We start from the raw sequence: 22390 nt of genomic DNA, 5'->3' as shown, positions 1-22390 counted from the left end.
AGACCCGCCTGACCTGTTTCTGGTTGGTTCTGCCCTCTGCCTCATCACCTTCCACTGTCCCCCGACACACTCTATGACTCTCACCTTGGACCTCGACATGGACTGCCATATTCTGTTTGGTCACCAATGACACAGCAATCAGACTGCAGACTGAGCTCTTCCCCTTCCGTTGCACTTGTCATTCCCTGAAGGTCTATGCCTGGCCCTCCGTGGGCCAGGAATGTAAAGTGGGGTTTGCATGGCCCTGTACTGCTCCAGCTACAACACTCCACTGAATGTGCATTAAACATTCATATTCACACAGATGTCGATGCTCTTTCAAGTGTGGAAATATGGATTAATGTAGGCTTAGTGATTCCCCCTTACGTCCATGTTGCTCATGTTGTGGGACTTGGGTCACAGGGTGACACATTGCTGATTGTGGTCCGGGTGGCACCGGCACTACAACAGGGACACATGCATTAGTTACTTCCTTGTCCAGTCCAGGATGGAAACACGTCCAGAGCCCCGGGGTCATTGTTCACACCCTTATGCTGGCCTGGCATACACCAGGCCAGCCCACTCTGCTTACGCTCACAGGGGTTGACGGCAACACTACATGTCCCAGATCTTCCCTGTGGTGATCTGCTGATCACAGGTGTAGTTGTCAGCATGCCACAGCCACTCCTTCACAGTTGGTTTACACCCACACCACACCCATCCAGCACACGCGTCACAAGACATGACCCAGCCAATAAAAAGGGCCGGGCGCACGTGCTGGACGCCATTTCCACTCTCTATCTGGACGTATCCTTCTGGTTAATATTCATGCATTAGGGTTTAGGGCACTGCCACTTCACATTCCCCGGGGCCGGAGATTACATGATGGCATCCGCGGGGAACAGCGTTTACAACGCAACTTTTACAACGCAGTACCTTTACCACGCAACTTTTACAATGCAAGTCGTTACAACGACTTGCGCTGGGGGGCGCTCTAGGATAGGGGATGGTTAATTTACTATCCAAAACCTTCCCTACTATCCACGGGGACTGGAGTTGGAATAGTATGAATGAATGAATGAATAAAAATGTGTAGAGCGCAACTTACGCCAGGGGCATCAAGGCGCTTAAAGATGTTGTAGCTGCTAGTGATGTAAAAAGTGCACCGACTACAGGTAGGCTTCTGCGAAGAGCCATGTTTTTAATGCTCTACGAAAAAGTGCGAGCGATGGTTGCCCTTTTATCTTAGCAGGAAGCAAGTTCCATAGTCTAGGAGCGAGGGAAGAAAAGGCCCTCCCTCCCCATCTTGCTTTGGAGACTTGGGGGACAGAAAGAAGTTTCCTATTGGAGGACCGCAGGGCCCTGCTGGGGGCATTGAGGGACACAAGGGACCTAATATCTTCGGCTCCGGACCCATGTAGGGCGCTGTGGGTGATACATAAGATCTTGAAGTGTATCCTGGACTGGATAGGGAGCCAGTGAAGATCTTTCCTAATGAGGGAGCCTGATGAGAGTCTTGGAGCGTCAACGACAAACCTGGCCGCCGCATTTTGCACTATTTGCAGGCGTTGAGTCCGCTTTTTATTTATGCCTAGATATAGTGCGTTGCAGTAGTCCAGCCTTGAGGAAACGAGGGCCACCGTAACCTGCTTTCGGGCTTCAGGGGTGAGATAGTGAGTGATCTTTCTCAAGATTCTAATAACACCACAACAGGTTGAAACCGTCCTACTGACTTGCTTGTCGAAGGAGAGCGTGGTGTCCAGCATAACACCCAAGTTGCGAGCAGAAAGGGAGGGCAGAGGACAGGCTCCAAGGGCAGAGGGCCACCAGTCGCTCGACCAGATCTCCTGTTTGCCCCCAAAGATAAGGACTTCGGTTTTCTCCCCATTTAATTTCAGGAAGTTCTGTACCATCCAACACGAGACGGCTTCCATACAATTCCTGAAATTAAGGGCGGTGGTACTCACTGATTGGGAGAGGGAGACCATAATCTGGATGTCATCAGCATATGATAACACTTCAAGCCCGAATGATCTAACTAGCCTGGTCAGTGGGGCCACATAGATGTTAAAAAGTGTGGGGCTCAAGGACGAGCCTTGAGGGACCCCACACTGCACAGTCTTGGCGGGAGAAAGAAAATCGCCCAGCTTGACCCTTTGTTCTCGTTGGTTGAGAAAGGATGTTAGGAGGCTCAGTGCTGATCCATTCACTCCCATCTCCCTGAGGCGAGCGGCCAGAATGGAGGGGGACAGGGTATCAAACGCAGCTGTCAGGTCGAACAGTACCAGGAGGGTGGTCTGGCCACTGTCGACCTTAGTGCGGATGTTATTGACAGCTACTGTGAGAGCGGACTCAGTACTGTGTGCCCTCCTGAAGCCATGCTGAGAGGGGTCCAGAAGGCTGGAATTATCCAAGAAGGCACTCAGGTGGTGGTTGAGATGAGCCCTCGAGTATCTTAGCGGGGGCATGGAGCAGGGATATTGGGCGAAAGTTCTTCAGGATCCCAGGATCTAGAGACGCCTTTTTTAGTAGGGGCTTGACAATCGCCATTTTCCAAGAGGCAGGAAAGGTACCTTCGGAGATAGCTAGATTCATCACTTCCAGAAGGGGGGCAGCAGAACCTCCCTGCACTCCTTGGGAATCTTCAGAGGACAAGGGTCCAAAGGGGATCCAGATTCAAGCCTATCCAGGAGCAGATTCAGTTGTACAGAGGTAAGAGGGGGAAAGCTAGAAAGGCTACTACAGAGTCCATTGACTTGAGCTTCAGTTGGAGGATCCGTCGGGGAGATTGAGACCTCCAAATCTAAGTTTAGAGCTTCCAGAGTGGTATGAATATCCGCTATCTTGGTATGAAAGAAGGTGGAGATCTGGTCGCATAGTTCCTGAGAAGCCACTATAGGGTCAGGCGACTGAAGGATGGACAGGGAGTCTATGGCCTTAAACAGTTCACTGGGGGAGCTAAGAGAGGTCGTCAACTTAACAAAGTGAGCCTTCTTCTCTGCAATCACCGCTGCTTTATACCCCTTAAGGAGGCTTTTATGTTTTTCCCTTTCCCCAGGATCGAGATGCAATCGCCAAAGTCTCTCTGGGTGGGGCTTCGCACTCCTTGTGACAGACCGCAGGAGACCAGGTAGTCAACCAGAAGAGACGTATCACCAGAGTTTATATTTTCCAAATGGAAATTAAAGTCTCCTAAGATGGCTCAGATCTTTTCTAAGCAACAGGACCTTTCAGGTCTTTGAGGGAGACATTGTTTCCTCCAGTAAACCTCTGAACTGCGGGGTACTGCAGGGCTCATCATTGAGACCTACGTTATTCAATGTTTATATGAGACCACTGGCTGAGGTCGTCCGTCCATATGGTATTAAGATCATTACATATGCGGACGACACACAGCTAGTGGTCTCCCTTGCGCAGGAAAATGGTCAGTGATCACGGAGCGGTCTGACGAATTGTCTGGAGGAAGTTAAAAGTTGGATGACGACATCCTGCCTTAAGCTCAATGGAGATAAAACTGAGCTGATGCTCCTTGGTCCTCCTGCCCTGCTCAATATTGACTCCCTTTGGCCCTCCAGCTTGGGCACGCCACCTACACCTAAGGATAATATAAAAAGCCTGGGTGTATGGTTGGATAAATCTTTGACTTTTAACACCCAGGCAAGCAAACTATCGGCAATTTGCTTTGGTGTTCTCAGGCTTCTGAAAAAAGTTCTCCCACTTCTTCCTGTGGAAGCTAACCAGATAGTCGCCCAGAGCCTGATTCAGTCCCGATTGGACTTTAGTAATGCCCTGTACCTAGGTGCACCCGATTATACACTGCAGAAATTACAGATCATTCAGAACTGCGCTGCACGGACGTTGCTTCAATTACCCTGCAGGATGTCAGCAAAACCTGGGCTTAGGAGCCTACATTGGCTCCCGGTGAGGGAAAGAATCACTTTTAAAGCAATGTGCATCTCCCACCAAGCCTATCGGAAGACGGGCCCGGCGATTAGCCATGCGTTGATCACGCCATATCACCCCAGTAAACAACTTCGCTCAAGTCACGCCTTTCTGGCCACAGTTCCCTGAGTCAGGAGAACCAGAGCAGGTGGTAGGTCGTTTTCTTACAATGCAGCTAAGCTGTGGAACTCGCTTCCACTTCAACTTAGGTCCAACCCCAATCTGCTCTCTTTCCGTAAGCAACTTAAGACTTTTCTTTTTAATATATATAACTGACTCTCTGTGACGACTGTGCTTGGCAGGTAGCACGATTTCATTTCATTTCTTTTCTGTAGCGCTTGGATGCCCCAGGGCAGCAACCGCGCTTTACAAATTCCCTTTTCATTTCATTTCATTTCATTTCATGGTCATATTGGGCCTGTCAATGTACGGTTCCAAATTTTTCAGTAGATCATGGCTGAAAGCAGATCTAGGGCCTGGGGGCCTGTAGATCAAAAGTCCAGAAAAGGAGACAGTAGGAGAGGAGTTAAGAGAGAAGTACATGGCCTGAAAGGAGTCCAGAGGGGAGGGGCTCAGTCCGGTATTTTATAGGGCTTTTATACAGTATGCCCAGTCCACCCCCCCTACGACCCACCCTATACATTCTAGCTAAGGCATATTCCTTGGGGATGGCATTCACAAGCTCGGGCCCTGTGAATTCAGATGCCCAGGTTTCAGTGATAAAGGCCCAGGAGGGTTGTCTTTTAGAGATAAAGTCCCTGAACGCAATATTGTTCTTAACTAGGGACCGTGCATTAATGAGGAAACCAGTTTCCTTACTCAGTGAAGGAGGATCCTGCCTCTTAGACATGGGCTGCTTTTTTGTAGGGACTGAGGAGGTGGGGCAGATTCCTTTATTAGTGCACCTACACTTAGAGCCACCGAGCAGCATCTCAGGTGGCGAGACGTGATGGCAGGGCTGCCAGAGAGGTTTTAAAGCCTGTAATTCCTGCAGAGAGTAGAGAGGGCTTGCTAAGGCGTGAAGATGTAAAGCGCCAGCCTTCCTGGCCCCTGGTGCCTCCTCGGCGCTGACTGGCGCTGTCGGGCTGGACTCAGGCGCGACTCCGGTGCGATAACGGCGCGTCCGCTGATCGCGTCCGCTCATCGAGTCCGCTGCGTGGAGGCTTGTCCATCTCCTTTTATGCTGGTGACTAGACTGCTAGCGTGATGGCCTCCCACCTAAGATGGCCACTGCAATGTTCCACCGCCCGGGTCCATGGAACTCAGCACCTAACTTGGCTGAGCACCGACCACATCCGGGGAGGATATTTAAAATCCAGGGATTCTAAGGCAGAGTGAAAGGTGAGTTTTAAAATAAAGTATTTAGCACGAGTGGCACAAGCAAATTAGCAGAAAGGTACACAGCACGTCTCCCGGCTTCCGCCTCAGGAGAATAACAGCAAAGTCTCGTGCCTACCCCAGCTTGCTCCTTTTATGCTGTCGACTAGACTGCTAGCGTGATGGCCTCCCACCTAAGATGGCCGCTGCAATGTTCCACCGCCCGGGTCCGTGGAACTCAGCACCTAACTCGGCTGAGCACCGACCACATGCGGGGTGGATATTTAAAATCCGGCGATTCTAAGGCAGAGTGAAAGGTGTGTTTTAAAATAAAGTATTTAGCACGAGTGGCACAAGCAAATTATCAGAAAGGTACACAGCACGTCTCCCGGCTTCCGCCTCAGGAGAATAACAGCAAAGTCTCGCGCTTACCCCAGCTTGCTCCTTTTATGCTGGTGACTAGACTGCTAGCGTGATGGCCTCCACCTAAGATGGCCGCTGCAATGTTCCACCGCCCGGGTCCGTGGAACTCAGCACCTAACACGGCTGAGCACCGACCACATGCGGGTTGGATATTTAAAATCCGGCGATTCTAAGGCACAGTGAAAGGTGAGTTTTAAAATAAAGTATTTAGCACGAGTGGCACAAGCAAATTAGTAGAAAGGTACACAGCACGTCTCCTGGCTTCTGCCTCAGGAGAATAACAGCAAAGAGTAAATTAAACTATTCACTATCCAGCACCCGCCAACGCAAGTCATTGTAACGACTTGCGTTGTGAAAGTTGCGTGGTAAAGGCATGCGTTGTAAAAGCATGCGTGGTAATGACATACATCCGGCATCCGCAACACGGGACTCAATCATAAAGGGTCCATGATTTGCGGGGCACAGACCTGGTGTCACCGGATACACTGCGGCCGGTTACTTTTGGTGCACTGAGGTAGGGGCACCTTAAGTGCTGTGCAGGTGTGCAGCCTATGATGATACCCCATCCTGGCATGTGTGTGACCTGGTGGCCCGCAGAGTGGGGCTGCATGATGTGGAGGGTGCCATGTTCGCGGGCCCCAGGCTTGGGGCTTGCACCGGCATGTGGTGGGCCATCTTGGAGACATGCCGGTGGCCGAAGGTGGCCAGTGAGCACTGGGTGCGCAGGGGTGGGCAGTCACTGCTGGGCCGCGGGAGGGGCTGGGGTGCAGCAGCCTGGGTGCGCAGGGGCGGGCATTCACCACTGGGCGACGGGAGGGCTGAGGTGCAGCAACCTGGGTGCGCAGGGGCGGGCAAGCGATGATGGCCTGTGCAATTGTATGGATTCTGTGATTCATAAATCTGGACTCTGTTTCAGATAAGGGACCTGGACTGCTGTGTATACCGGCACGTGGTAGGAGACACACCGGTGGCAGCAGGTGAGCAGTGAGGCCTGGGTCCGCAGTGTACTCACTCTCTCTCCCTCTCCCTCTCCCTCTCTTCTTTTCACTGTGTGTCTCTCTCTCTCTCTCCCTCTCTTTTTCTCTTCCCTCTTTTTCCCTCTTTCTCTCTCACTCCCTCTGTTGCCCTCTCTTTCTCTATCTATCTCTCTCTTTCGCTCACTCTTTCTGTTCTTTGATGAGCGCAGGACACACCTTCTTATCTAGAATTTTGTCTTGCAGGCTGTGACCTGCAGATTGTTTTGTTTGGTGATTCAAAGATGAATGAGTGATTCTCCTTTTTCTGAACACTCATGCGTGTTGATTGTTGTAATTGTGAGACGTCAGGCGAATTATTTTGTGTATGATTCCGTGAAGTTGATGTAACATATCTTTGTCCGGGGGTGGGGGGTGCCTGAGGTAGGACCTGGGGGTGGTGGCCGTGGGTGTTGTGGCCCTCTTGGGGCCCTGGCCTACATGTTCAGTGACTCCATGGCTCTGGGCTGGGCTCCCATTTCTGGTGCAGGTTGCGGTCTGACTTTACACCAGGTCAGAGCCGGTGTTAATTTCCTGCTGCTAACACGCCTTATCGCCTGTTTTGGGATCTTATCGCCGAACTGGCTGGTCGTTGCGAATGTTGCGGAGTGGTGTTGTTGCAGTTTTTTCTACGGGAACGCCTACACTGCATCTCATTAGCGATAGTTGCCGAGATCATCTGTGGCAATGTTTTTTGTGGCTGCTATCACAGGTAAACTGGTGATATCGGCTGTTGGCACCAGCTTGTGAATGTGGCGATAAATTTATTGCCACTTTAGCTGTCATAAGTGCCGATACCTCAGCGATAAATCCTTGAGACTATCCCGTTGTATCTTATACAAGATCTGTGAGAGTGGAGATAAACCTTTTTGTTACCATTTCCTTGGTCAGAAGGAGGGAAAGCTGATTAAGCACATGGAGCAGAGTATTGCTGAGAAGCAGACTTTCAAGCGACCTACCCCTTATTTATTAACTTGTCCGTTTATGGTAGTCCCCGAGGAGTGCAGTATGCCAGGATCTATGTGGTGCACAGCAATGAAAATTCTGACCATTAATGTTGTTTCATTCTTTGCAGCTGTATAAAACGGTTCCATTATTGTGGAACGTCTGTGGGCAGCAGACAATCAATCAATAACATCTTTATTTGGCCCAATCTACCCATAAAAGAATCATGGAAACATTTACATACACAATTCTACTATTTGTCATTACCTAAAAGAGTAATCAATAAAACCACTGACGTACATAATTGCGCATTGTCTACTAAAACATCAGGTAAATCATTCTTCCTCTAGACACTACAAGACATAAATTATTCTTTTAGTACTCGGAATAAAATGTATTATAGTGGCGCAGTTTACCTCATAACATAAGCTGCTGTAATAAAAACAATGCTAATCTGCACAGATTCATATTAAAAGAGAATTATACTAGTAATAAATAAGGCTTTCTCGGGCCAGTGTAAAATTTATAAAACTGTATAAATTGTATTGTGCTCAAAGCTTATCACACGGCCATCTGGGGAGTGCTGGAGGTCTTATGCTTGGCTTGGGAAATGGAACTAGGGAGAGTACAATGTTTAATCTAAAGCCTGACAAGTAAAATCTATTTTTGGGCTTACTTAAAAGTGAAAGATATGGCTCCATTGATCCGAAGTCACAATAACGCAATGGTTTCACACGGTATGTTTACACAGTTCCCGCAATGTTCTGATGTTCTCAAAACAAATAAGGAAGGTCTGCTTAACCATTTCCTTTGAGGTATTATTGATTGGCTCAAGTATAATATATAAATGGGGAATACACAAAAAATAAGGGGAGATTTACTAAGATTTTACGCTTTGTTTGGGTCACAAAAGCGACGCAAATCGGTGAAAAATCTTTTTTTCCAGTTTACTTTTCAGCGCTAAACTTGTTTAGCACTGGAAATATCGTGATTACTTAGTGCCATGGGTACGTTTCACAGGTGGAACTTGGGCTTTCCCATGCAACCACCCAAGGTTTCTGATGCTCAACCCTGTTTATTAAATAAAGTAGACAGGGTTTAGTGTCAGAAGTAGGTGCAAGGAAGGAGAAATGCTTTAATTTCTCCTTCCTTTTCCGACTTTGTACGTGTGCTGCATTTCACAGCACACATACAAAGAGGGAAAAGGGCTAAAGTTAGTCTAAGCGTGGTATTTCTGTACCGGAAGGTTATCCTTCCGGTACAAAACCTATGCTAGACTCACAGAGACATCTTTCCACCATGGCTTAAAGGTGTCTCTGTGGTGCACAACAGCTGATTTCAGCGCTGATGCTAGGGAAACGGGAAGAGAGTGCCATATTTTAATAAATTTGGCACTCTCTTGCTCTCTCCTTCTCACACAGTGCATCATTTGCGGCTGATACACTGAGCTATGTGAACAAATGGTAAATATACCCCAAAAAGTTTTTTTAATCGAAAAATAATCTGCAAGGTGCCTATTGTGTTGTCTAAAGACACGAAATCCCGGATGATGAGCCTTGTAAAACTTGCCTCTAGCTTTGCCCATACTGAAACCCACAAAAGTAATAGATATATTTTAATTAGCTGCTCCAAATATGTTGCCCCGTGTTGATGTGGCAGATGTGTGCAGAACAGAACTACTGGACCACAAGCAGTCTTCGCAAAAAGTTGTTCTCCACCTTCTGTATACTACTTATGTGTAGCTCCATAAACCTGCTCTGTAAGAGACTACGGCTAAACATTTAGGGGGAGATTTACTAAGATTTGATGCTGTGTTTGTGTCACAAAAGGGACACAAAAGGGACACAAATCAGCACAAATCAGCACAAATCTTTTTGTACGATTTACTTGCCAGCTCTAAACTTGTTTAGCACTGGAAATAACGTGAAAGTATTGCAAAGCAGCGCATATCGCTGTTTTGCATTACTTAGCGCCAAGGGGGCATATCATGGGTGGAGAAAGGGTGTTCCTATGCAACCACCTAAGGTTTCTGACACTAAACCCTATTTAGTAAATAAAGTAGACAGGGTTTAGCATCAGAAAATTGCGCCCTTTTGAAACAGGCCCAAGGAAGGAGAAATGCTTTAATTTCTCCTTTCTTTTCTGACTTTGTATGTGTGCTGCACTTTACAGCACACATACAAAGAGGGAAGAGGGTTAAAGTCAGTCTATGCGTAGTATTTTGTACTGGAAGGATACCCTTCCAGTACAAAACCTATGCTAGACTCAGGAAGACACCCTTGCACTATGACGCAAAGGTGTCTCCGTGGTGCACGCCAACTGATTTCAGTACCAGCGCTAGGGAAAGGGGAGGAGAGTGCCTATTGCTGAAATATAGCACTCTCGTCCTCTATCCTTTTCACACATCGCAGCTAATAGCGCAGAGATCTTATCTCATTTGTAGGGGTACATCATAATCACAAGTAGAGCTCCCCTCATATAATCATTTGTTGTATTAACGCAAACCGTTAGAATAGTGAAATTTGCTAAAGTGAAAATGTGATGTATTTTAGGTCATTGGAAAGTAACATGGAGATTTAACATACAAAGTTAATATACCTAGTGGTTTCATTAACATGAAGAGCTCATGTTGTGCAACTGACAAATATTTATGAATTAAATGTGTTTATTAATTACGTCACTTTACATGTAGGTAAATGTATTAATTGAAAGTGTCTTAATTTCCGTGCAATTTGTAAAGCTCATAAGATGCTTTCTTATGTTAGCTGAATTTTGTAGGCCTGAAAAGTAGTTCCCTGGAAACCCTCGCTTTAGAATTAACAGTTTGAATTTCATGTGTGCTGTGGAATTTGTTCTTTGTCACGTTTTGTGTTGCAGGTGAGAGAAGCTTTCTTGTCAATTAGAATAATGTCTTTCTTTTACTAGTTCAGCAAGGAGAGAAGAAGTTACAATCATGTGGCTTGAGTCGATAAAGGAAGGTCGTTGTGCTTCACAGAGGAGAAGGCCTGGGAACCAAGAACAAAATGTAGCAAGGAAAGAGCACAGTTGTCTTGTGAAAACCACCTTCAGGATTGTACCTAGAGCAGATGGTGTGAGTTGAACTGGTTTCTGGGAATATTACCTATGACTAATGTGTTGTTAGTAGTAGGGAAAGGGCCCCTCTTCTCTATTGCCTTCAGAGAGAAAGCATCCTAGAACGAGCTCTGTCTTTGTACCTTCATGACACATGACCCATTGATCATGGAAAGACTCCTTAGGAAAACTCCAAATGCTGACACCTTTTATTCTTCTTCCTGTAAATGCTTAAGTAGGCATGTCACTTTAGTGTTAGAGTAGGGATAGATTTAATTATTTTCACTCACCAATCCTCTATGCAGGCAAAATTGGACTCATGCTTTCTGATCTTCTTCATTCTGCTTCTTGAACTAATTGTATTACTTATGCTGCATCATCTAAACTGAATACGCAGATGCGGCTTTATGCTAATTCCGATGTATTTCTACACCCTTGTTTTGAGGGGTCTGTATGTTCAGTTATTCTTGGATTTGTAATAAATCAACTAACCTTACGTAGTTACCTGTGGTTACTGTGGTCCACAAGGATTATTAATTTGTTGATTGGCCACCTAATGATTTTTCTCCCTTTTACACTTTCATGCTGCAAAAAGGAACCATTGAATGATAACTCTAGAACAGGTCTAGAACGTATGGGCCAAGCTCTTTCACTTGGTGGCAGAGTAGGATGGTTCGCACATGAGGTAAGGGGAGAATCCAGAATCAGACTAGAAGAAGTGGAACCTAGAACCCCATAGCCCCAGAACAGAACCCAATGACCTAGAACAGAAGGCGACGGAATTCGGAAGAGACTGACGGAGTTTGCTCATGCGGCGAGATCAGTAGTGGACTTGAAGAGTGAGTATTAATACGGTGCATGTTGTGCGTTAGATTGCGGGAATGATTTGATTGTGTGATGTCTTATGATGTTGGTGTGAGAGTTGAGTGAATGTGGTTTTGGGCCAGACATGGTCCAAGGATTGAGATTTGAGTTGCAGGTCCTGCAGTGACCTAAGATCCCAGGATAAAATATATGTGTAGAAGACACCAAGATTGTGATTGTCTGACCAAAGAACTGAGGAGTTGCCCTGAGACATCATCTGCAGTTTCCCCTAAGACATGGAACTTTGTGTGAATGGGAATCGTTTAGTAGACCCTGTGTACAGAGGTGTGCTATACTGATTTTGGTGACCAGCACAGAACGAGGGTCACTGTGTGTGAATGTTCTTGGATGATTGAATTCTATCGATCTTTTAGATGGCAGACAATTAGGGATTTTAAGATGATTGTCTAAGTTTATGCGTACGGAGAAATTGTGAAGGAATGAGCTGCTGTGAGGAGTGAGAGTGACATCAGAGTGTGCCACGCTGCAATAGGGCGGTTGGTGTAACATGCATGGGCTGTCTCTGACTAAGGTTTCCCACTGAGCTTGGGTCATACACAGGAACAACAGGACTAATAGTTATCGGTACCATAAGAGCTTCCGGTAACCGGGAAGCAGCGTCAGCTCTGTTCTGTTCCATACCTCCTACGGTGGACACTTCTTTGTGCAGCGCCACCTCCCCAAGACCATCGCAGCAGGCGGCAGGCCCGGTACCGGGTACGGCCTCCGGGAGGGTCGCCAGCTTTGGGGTAAGGTGTGCCGGGCCATGTATCGGGAGTCAGGGGTCCGGCGCACCTACAACCAGGTGACGCTCCGGTGGTCCGACATACTGGAACGGGAACAAGACCTGCTCGACCTGCTTGGCGTCGAGATCCCTGGGCTTGGTGAGTACTAGTAGCTATGTAATATCTACTTTGTTTTCTTCTGCTCTATGTTATATTGCAAATATATGCTTTTCCGAAAAGCAAGAATGCTGCCTATTACATTGCAGGTAAATTATGTTTCAAAAGCTTCTGTGATCGCAGGTGCTCGCCTTCTCAGTCACTGGCGGTGCTACTATGCTTACTTGTTTTCAATTTTGTACTCATTTGGCCTGAGTGATTATGTATGAGTGTACTTTACAGAACTGCGTAATGCTAGAGAGACTAGAGACTCAAGTCCAGTCCTTCCTTTGTACTCCTGCCACTAAGAAGAGATAGTGGTGAATTGATAGGTTGAGTATATTATGAATTATTATTTAGTAGGACATTTTTTAGTGGTCTTCAATCATGACGGACTGTGTCTGTCACTTCGCGTGCTGCTGAGTACTGCCAGTCCTAGTAGAACTTTTTGTAGTTGGTTTAGTGAGTCATTTTGGAAAAGTGAGAACTATAGCAAAACATTCAATTAATTGCTGCCAGAACTCTCCCTTATTCATACTCTAAAAAGATTGTGACTACACATTACATATATAGAATCAAAGTCAACGTTTTTTTCTTTTATATGAAAAGCATCTTTATTTTTTTCATGATAGCTTGTTTTAATTTACTTTTTTCAACATTTTTATATACATTTTTTAAAACATGGTATTTTATTCTTCATCAGGGCATTGATAGTTCAAAAATTCATATATAGGGAAACATATATATATACATACAATACAATAACTAAACAAATAACAATAGAACCGGTCAATGTTCTTTATAAAGTAGGCAAAGCGGTGGATTAGGACTACGCGCGTTTCGGCATTCTGCCTTCGTCAGGTGACCGTCTTTCGCACACACATGAGACAAAATATACACTAAAGAGAATCCAAAAAGCAAAAAAGAAATATATAAGTACCTATATTACATATATATACACAGTAGTCACATTAAAATACATATACATTAATAAATTACATAGGATATATATACCAATCTTGGGAGAGCATAGGTCAATCTTTACACGAAGGAATATATACATAACAAATCTAATTATTTACATACGCAGCTTATGTGTCCCATTCAATCTGATATCCTAATGCAGACACTATAGTTACATTCCTATTCAGCAACTGATCAAACTTGGAAACGTTACTAAGGTCATAGTGTGTGCATCAATCCGTACAAATTGCAAGATCGCTATATACACTCGAGCCAAAATCTACATATGGTCAACAAATCCATCCTAATACTTTTGGGTCCATGTGTCATACATGGGTTAATATATTGACCTAGGATTTCTAACCAAACCTTTTACAAAAGGTGATTTTATTTTTAACACAAAAGGAGATACGACAGATAAAAGAAAAGGGTAGATACAGAATGAGCAAATAGGGAGGGTTACGATAAAGATAATCCATCCCTCTATCTTTATCAGCGGACATGATTTAGCTCTCAGCAGGTGTTCTAGCTAGAATATACTCTGATGGTTTGCTATTCCATACCAACTTTTATAGATATTATTGTTCTATTATTGGAAAGGTTGTATGTACTTACAGCACACATATGTTGGATGACAAAAACAAACATTCCTGTACTGCTGGGCTAGAAGTGTTTGTAAAGTCTCAGCAAATCTTCTAGTTTATTCGATGCTGTAATTTTCAAGGACCTTTAAGGGATACACAAAAATAATGAGGCTGCTAATAGTATTTAAACGACTTATTTCTCAAATTCTAGCTCAGTTTTTAAGTAGTCTTTCTTTTTTTCTGAGAATGAGCATTTTTTATATATTATATCGGTCTAGATTTTATTTTGATCAAGTACATTCACCTAAAAAGAACCAAATTTTAGAATATGAACATGCTTATTTAGTTCTACATTCCTTAGTACCTGTATATGATCCTCACAGTGTTCGTAAGCTGCTGTATCTTAAAATTCCCAAGAGTTTTCACGGACTGCAATTCAAGGGCAACAGCTTCCTATGGACATATTAAATTCCGAAATAAGTTACCTATTCAGAATTCGTGATGGACTCAGGACATATATATTGTCCAAGATTGTGGCAAGTACCTTTAATTGGTATGATAATTCCCCCAGGGTTTTGTACCAAATACTACAATCTTTCGTTAAACCGACAGCTAGCGAAAGTCCGGACATTTCATCACAAAAGCTTTGTGATGAGATATCCCAATTCTTTTCTAACAAGATAGACCTGATCTATAAAAAAATCATGCACTCTAATGAAACCGTGACCTGCGAAGAAGGCCTTGCTTCATACGAAATTGAGAGTAACCACAATGATCACACTTTGGATATTTTTCCCCCCATTACCCCAAGGGAGCTGTCAGCACTCACCATGCAAATCAAAAGTGGTAGTCCCAATGATATAATTCCTGCCAGACTTATGCCCTCTTTGCTGGAGGTACTATGCCCCACAATGGAAAAACTCATCAATCTCTCACTTAGAACAGGCTCTGTCCCAAGACAATGGAAACAAGCGTTGGTTAGGCCTATTAGAAAGAATACCGCCATTCCTTGGACTGAATTAACAAATCTTAGGCCCATCTCTCTGCTCCCTTTTTTGGGTAAGCTGACGGAAAAATATGTAAATCAACATCTTTCCCACTATGTTGAAAACACTGGCGGCCTAGACTATTCCCAATCTGGGTTTAGGCCGAAACACAGCACGGAATCTGCCCTCTTGTCTGTCTCCGATGATTTACATATGTTTCAAGACAAAGGCTACTCCGTGATTCTAGTGTTATTAGATCTGTCGGCAGCGTTCGACACCGTGTCACACAACATCCTTATTGACCGGTTGTCGAACGTAGGAGTTAAGAACAGAGCCCTTGATTGGATAAGGAGTTTTTTAACCGAGCGCACCCAGACTGTCACCATGGGTGCCCACCGGTCAGCAGAGGTGGAGATTTCTAAAGGGGTGCCACAGGGCTCATGTTTGAGCCCAACACTTTTTAACATCTATGTGGCACCCCTGGCAAGAGTGATGCGAAAATTTGGTTTCATCCCCGTATCTTACGCGGATGATACGCAGCTCCTCTTCCCTTTTGAAACTCTCACCTCTGAGACAAAAAACTCCTTCTCCGCTGGTATGAAGGCCGTTGCACAGTGGATGTCCACTAACTATCTACAGTGCAACGTTAGCAAAACAGAAGTTATGCTATTTGGCGAAGCCAAGCTTCTATGGGCCCCGGACTGGTGGCCTTCCGATCTTGGTGTGGTCCCAGAACCCAAACTGGTCGTGAAAAACCTGGGGATCCGCCTCGATCAGGAACTGTCTTTAAAGCAACATACCAACCTTGTCGCAGGTTCGTGTTTTCATGTCATCAGCATGTTGCGAAAAAATTTTCCTTTGTTGCCAGACACGTTTAGGAAGACCTTAGTGCAAACCCTTGTTCTGAGTCGTATCGACTACTGTAATGGCCTGCTCCTATCTGCCAACGAGGGAGTATTGGCCAGACTTCAGGTAGTCCAGAACACAGCGGCGGGCCTAGTCCTGAATGCCCCTCCAAGAACAGCATCCAAACCTCTCCTACATCAACTTCATTGGCTCTCCATACGACAAAGAATAAAATTTAAAATTTGTTGTATAATACATAAAAACATAAATGGACAAGGCCCTACCTATCTGCAACAGAAATTCATCCCCTACATCCCGTCTAGGCCACTCAGATCCAGCACAAGTCATCTACTGGTGGTACCTCGTGTCAAAAAAATCAGACACGGAGGCAGAGCACTGTCCGTAGCAGGACCAAAACTATGGAATCGACTTCCCCTAACTCTCAGACTCTGTACCTCTCATTTACAATTTAGAAAACTCCTCAAAACTGTTCTATTTAAAAATGAGATTTAATCTATATCAGTATTCTCATCTGTATTTGTTAAACTGGCCCAAAAGCGCAGAGATACTACAGCTGGAGTCGATTCCAGCGCTATATAAGCTTGTAAATAAATAAATATGTATGACTACTGAGGCTTAAATGTTGCAAAAATCTTCTGAAACAGTGACGCTAAAAGGTAGCTTTGGGTTCTATAAATAAAGAGCAATAATACAAAATTACAAAATTGCGTTTTAGATGATAGAAGAAGCAGAGGTTATGAAGCTGAACATGACTTATAATTTTAGACAGTATCAACAGCTTACCTCCGTGACCGAACAGTATATAAATAATTCTTCTATAAGGGTTAATTTTGCTCAATACTGTGGTGTTGGAAGTAACAGCGGCACTGGAAAGTCGCTTGTTGTGCTACAAATAGATAAAGTGTTTGTGAAAATTTATATTTTGTTGCAGAAACCCGGAAGCTATTTAGCTAAGCCTGACACACGATTCTACAGGATATCGGCGGCTTACCTTCGTGTTAGAAAGATGTATCCTCTATGGGGGTTCTGTTTCATCGGCGGGGCCGCAAAACTCTCTCCGGGTACGGACACAAAAAGTGGAGACCTTTGCGTTTATATAGCCCGATATTCCCGCGTTTGGATGGTCAATTATTAACACCTGTGTTCAAGTTGGCGCGTGTATGCTGATGTCATGCAAAGTGCGTCGAAAGGAATAGTAAGACTAGAAAATGGACTGAACTCTGCAAACCAAATCGGGACTACAATATATCCATATATTAATGGCTATTCTGATAGAAATAATATTGTAATATATATGAATCACGCTTTTACCCTGAGAGTGGAATAATCGTTCATCTACGATAATGAGTAGTACAATCACCGATCCTTTTAAGCACATAATTTTAGTTAATGCCTTCTTACACTAATACGATATATAATCTATATTGTAGATGGTTTGTATATTTAACAAGAGTGGTAAATCCAATCCATGGAAAGTGCAAATGTTGATTTATTCTATGCCATATTCATGTGTTGAAAAAATATATTGGAAAAAATATATGTGTCATATATTCCAGGCTAATATAGTTTGGGGGCTATATAATTGCCTGCTCCCATGGAATGGATAAATTCAGTCCTCTATTTGTAGTGTCAAGGGTAAAAATCCAAAAAACGTCACGTTTTTTACGGATCATATCACCACAGGAACCTTCTCTTGGCTCTATTCTCTCAATGATAAACCAACGGATGTCCTCAGGTTTATGGTTATTTTCTGCACAGTGGGCTACCATTGGGGCGTTCATTTTCAGTGTCCGGATTGCCGACTTGTGTTCTGTTAATCTCGTGTATAGGGATCGAGAGGATTCACCTACATACCCTTGGTCGCAGGGGCATAGTAACAGATATACAATGTTTTTAGTTTTACAGTTTGTCATACCTTTAGTTTGTATCTTGACTCCATTGTGTGTCAGTTCTTTTGTCTCAATAGCCTGTGGGCACACTTTACAGGTACCACACTTATAGTTTCCTGTTACATGACCATGATCCATTATACTTCTTTGAGTGCATTCCCTACGAGCAGGCATGTGCGATCTTACCACTAGATCTTTAATGTTCTTATTTTTTCTATAGGCAAATAGTGGTTTTGGTAGTTTTTCCTCCTCACTTTTGTCTATATTTAAAATATGCCAGTTTGAGTACAGTATTTGTCGCACTTGATTATTCAAAAGGGAATGTCTGGATACAAAGACCAGATTGGTTTCCTGGTTGGTTTTAGTACCCTCTAGAAATGTTGACGGTCATAATACCTAGCCCTTTTAAGGGACTCTCGTACTAGCCTGTGTGGGTAACCGCGCTCCTCAAACTTGTTTTGCATGACTTTTGCTCGTTCATCATAGTCTCTCAATTTAGTACAATTTCTCCTTATTTTTCTGTGCTGCTGGATGAAAACTATCATAATGAAGGATAGTATTACGTGCCACATGCATTCAACCACAGTATGAATTCTTTGAGAGTGTCTTCATTGTCATTCCATATAAAAATGACGTCATCGATGTATCGTGACCAATAAAAAATGGATTCAAAAAATGGGGCCACCTCAATAAAAATGTTACATTTTTCAAAAAAGGCCACATAAATGTTCGCGATAGTTGGGGCGCAAGACGCCCCCATACTTACACCCTTTATCTGCCTGGAAGAAATGCTTAGCGACAACATTTTCTATACTAGAATCACTAAAGACCCTACCAGTAAAACAAAAACCAACATTTTAAAATTGACCACTAAAGCTTTGCAGAATGGAGATATCTGCACCAAAGAGTTCGAATACCTGAATATAGACAACCCGAGAATGGCCAGTATATATGGAACTCCTAAAGTTCATAAAGGCGAGTTAGATCCACCGTTTCGCCCATTGTAACAACTATTGGTAGCATAACAGAACCGATATCCAAGTATCTAGACGCTATACTACGTCCACATATCCCAGCAATACCGGGATATGTGCAAGACACCAGGCATATAATTAACCAACTAGAAGGGGCAGCATTCAATGCTCAAAGACAATGGATTGTGACATTGGATGTCGAAAGTCTTTACTAAAACATCCCGTGTACTGGTGCCATTGATGCCACAAGATGGTTTATCGAACTTTATGATATAGAGTGCATTATCGAGTTCATTTTGGATTACCTAAGAATTGTCTTGGAGGAAAATGTATTCGAATTTCGAGGAACCCTCTATAGGCAGATAAAGGGTGTAAGTATGGGGGCGTCTTGCGCCCCAACTATCGCGAACATTTATGTGGCTTTTTTTGAAAAATGTAACATTTTTAATGAGGTGGCCCCATTTTTTTAATCCATTTTTTATTGGTCACGATACACCGATGACGTCATTTTTATATGGAATGACAATGAAGACACTCTCAAAGAATTCATACTGTGGTTGAATGCATGTGATATAAACCTGAAATTCACTGCCCATATGAGTAACACAGAAATGGAATTCTTGGACATCATTGTGAAACATGATCAGGTCCAACTATTCACGGATCTTTTTGTCAAACCGACGGCACGTAATACCATCCTTCATTATGATAGTTTTCATCCAGCAGCACAGAAAAATAGTATTCCCTTCAGTCAATTTGTCCGATTAAGGAGAAATTGTACTAAATTGAGAGACTATGATGAACGAGCAAAAGTCATGCAAAACGAGTTTGAGGAGCGCGGTTACCCACACATGCTAGTACGAAAGTCCTTTAAAAGGGCTAGGTATTATGACCGTCAACATCTTCTAGAGGGTACTAAAACCAACCAGGAAACCACTCTGGTCTTTGCATCCAGACATTCCTTTTTGAATAATCAAGGGCGACAAATGCTGTACTCAAACTGGCATATTTTAAATATAGACAAAAGTGAGGAGGAAAAACTACCAAAACCACTATTTGCCTATAGAAAAAATAAGAACATTAAAGATCTAGTGGTAAGATCACGCATGCCTGCTCGTAGGGAATGCACTCAAAGAAGTATAATGGATCATAGTCATGTAACAGGAAACTATAAGTGTGGTACCTGTAAAGTGTGCCCACAGGCTATTGAGACAAAAGAACTGACACACAATGGAGTCAAGATACAAACTAAAGGTATGACAAACTGTAAAATTAAAAACATTGTATATCTGTTACTATGCCCCTGCGACCAAGGGTATGTAGGTGAATCCTCTCGATCCCTATACACGAGATTAACAGAACACAAGTCGGCAATCCGGACACTGAAAATCAACGCCCCAATGGTAGCCCACTGTGCAGAAAATAACCATAAACCTGAGGACATCCGTTGGTTTATCATTGAGAGAATTGAGCCAAGAGAAGGTTCCTGTGGTGATAAGATCCGTAAAAAAAGTGAGGTTTTTTGGATTTTTACCCTTGACACTACAAATAGAGGACTGAATTTATCCATTCCATGGGAGCAGGCATTTATATAGCCCCCCCAACTATATTAGCCTGGAATATATGACACAAATATTTTTTCCAATATATTTTTTCAACACATTAATATGGCATAGAATATATCAACATTTGCACTTTCCATGGATTGGATTTACCACTCTTGCTAAATATACAAACCATCTACAATATAGATTATATATCGTATTAGTGTAAGAAGGCATTAACTAAAATTATGTGCTTAAAAGGATCGGTGATTGTACTACTCATTATCGTAGATGAACGATTATTCCACTCTCAGAGTAAAAGCGTGATTCATATATATTACAATATTATTTCTATCAGAATAGCCATTAATATATGGATATATTGTAGTCGCAATTTGGTTTGCAGAGTTTAGTCCGTTTTCTAGTCTTACTATTCCTTTCGACGCACTTTGTATGACATCAGCATACACGAGCCAATTTGTACACAGGTGTAAATAATTGACCATCCAAACGCGGGAATATCGGGCTATATAAACGCGAAGGTCTCCACTTTTTGTTTCCGTACCCGGAGAGAGTTTTGCGGCCCGGCCGATGAAACAGAACCCCAATAGAGGATACATCTTTCTAACACGAAGGTAAGCCGCCGATATCCTGTATAATCGCGTGTCAGGCTTAGCTAAATAGCTTCCGGCTTTCTGCAACAAAATATACATTTTCACAAACACTTTATCTATTTGTATCACAACAAGCGACTTTCCAGTGCCGCTGTTACTTCCGACGCCACAGTATTGAGCAAAATTAACCCTTATAGAAGAATTATTTATATACTGTTCGGTCACGGAGGTAAGCTGCTGATACTGTCTAAAATTATAAGTCATGTACAGCTTCATAACCTCTGCTTCTTCTATCATCTAAAACCCAATTTTGTAATTTTGTAATATTGCTCTTTATTTATAGAAGCCAAAGCTACCTTTTAGCGTCTTTGTTTTAGAAGGTTTTTGCAACATTTAAGCCTCAGTCGTCATACATACCAATTAAAGGTACTTGCCACAATCTTGGACAATATATATGTCGTGAGTCCATCACGAATTCTGAATAGGTAACTTATTTCGGAATTTAATATGTCCATAGGCAGCTGTTGCCCTTGAATTGCAGTCCGTGAAAACTCTCGGGAATTTTAAGATACAGCAGCTTACGAACACTGTGAGGATCATATACAGGTACTATGGAATGTAGAACTAAATAAGCATGTTCATATTCTAAAATTCGGTTCTTTTTAGGTGAATATACTTGATCAAAATAAAATCTAGACCGATATAATTTATAAAAAGTGCTCATTCTCAGAAAAAAAGAAAGACTACTTAAAAACTGAGCTAGAATTTGAGAAATAAGTCGTTTAAATACTATTAGCAGCCTCATTATTTTTGTGTATACCTTAAAGGTCCTTGAAAATTACAGCATTGAATAAACTAGAAGATTTGCTGAGACTTTAAAAACACTTCTAGCCCAGCAGTAAAGGAATTTTTGTTTTTGTCATCCAACATATGTGTGCTGTAAGTACATACAACCTTTCCAATAATAGAACGATAATATCTATAAAAGTTGGTATGGAATAGCAAACCATCAGAGTATATTCTAGCTAGAACACCTGCTGAGAGCTAAATCATGTCCGCTGATAAAGATAGAGGGATGGATTATCTTTATAGTAACCCTCCCTATTTGCTCATTCTGTATCTACCCTTTTCTTTTATCTGTCTTACCTCCTTTTGTGTTAAAAATAAAATCACCTTTTGTAAAAGGTTTGGTGAAAAATCCTAGGTCAATATATTAACCCATGTATGACACATGGCCCCAAAAGTATTAGGATGGATCTGTTGACCATATGTAGATTTTGGCTCGAGTGTATATAGCAATCTTGCAATTTGTACGGATTGATGCACACACTATGACCTTAGTAACGTTTCCAAGTTTGATCAGTTGCTGAATAGGAATGTAACTATAGTGTCCGCATTAGGATATCAGATTGAATGGGACACATAAGCTGCGTATGTAAATAATTAGATTTGTTATGTATATATTCCTTCGTGTAAAGATTGACCTATGCTCTCCCAAGATTGGTATATATATCCTATGTAATTTATTAATTT

The sequence above is a fragment of the Lissotriton helveticus genome, chromosome 8, assembly GCF_964261635.1.
Source record: "Lissotriton helveticus chromosome 8, aLisHel1.1, whole genome shotgun sequence".
Lineage (NCBI taxonomy): Eukaryota > Metazoa > Chordata > Amphibia > Caudata > Salamandridae > Lissotriton > Lissotriton helveticus.
Note: the sequence above shows the minus strand (reverse complement) of the source record.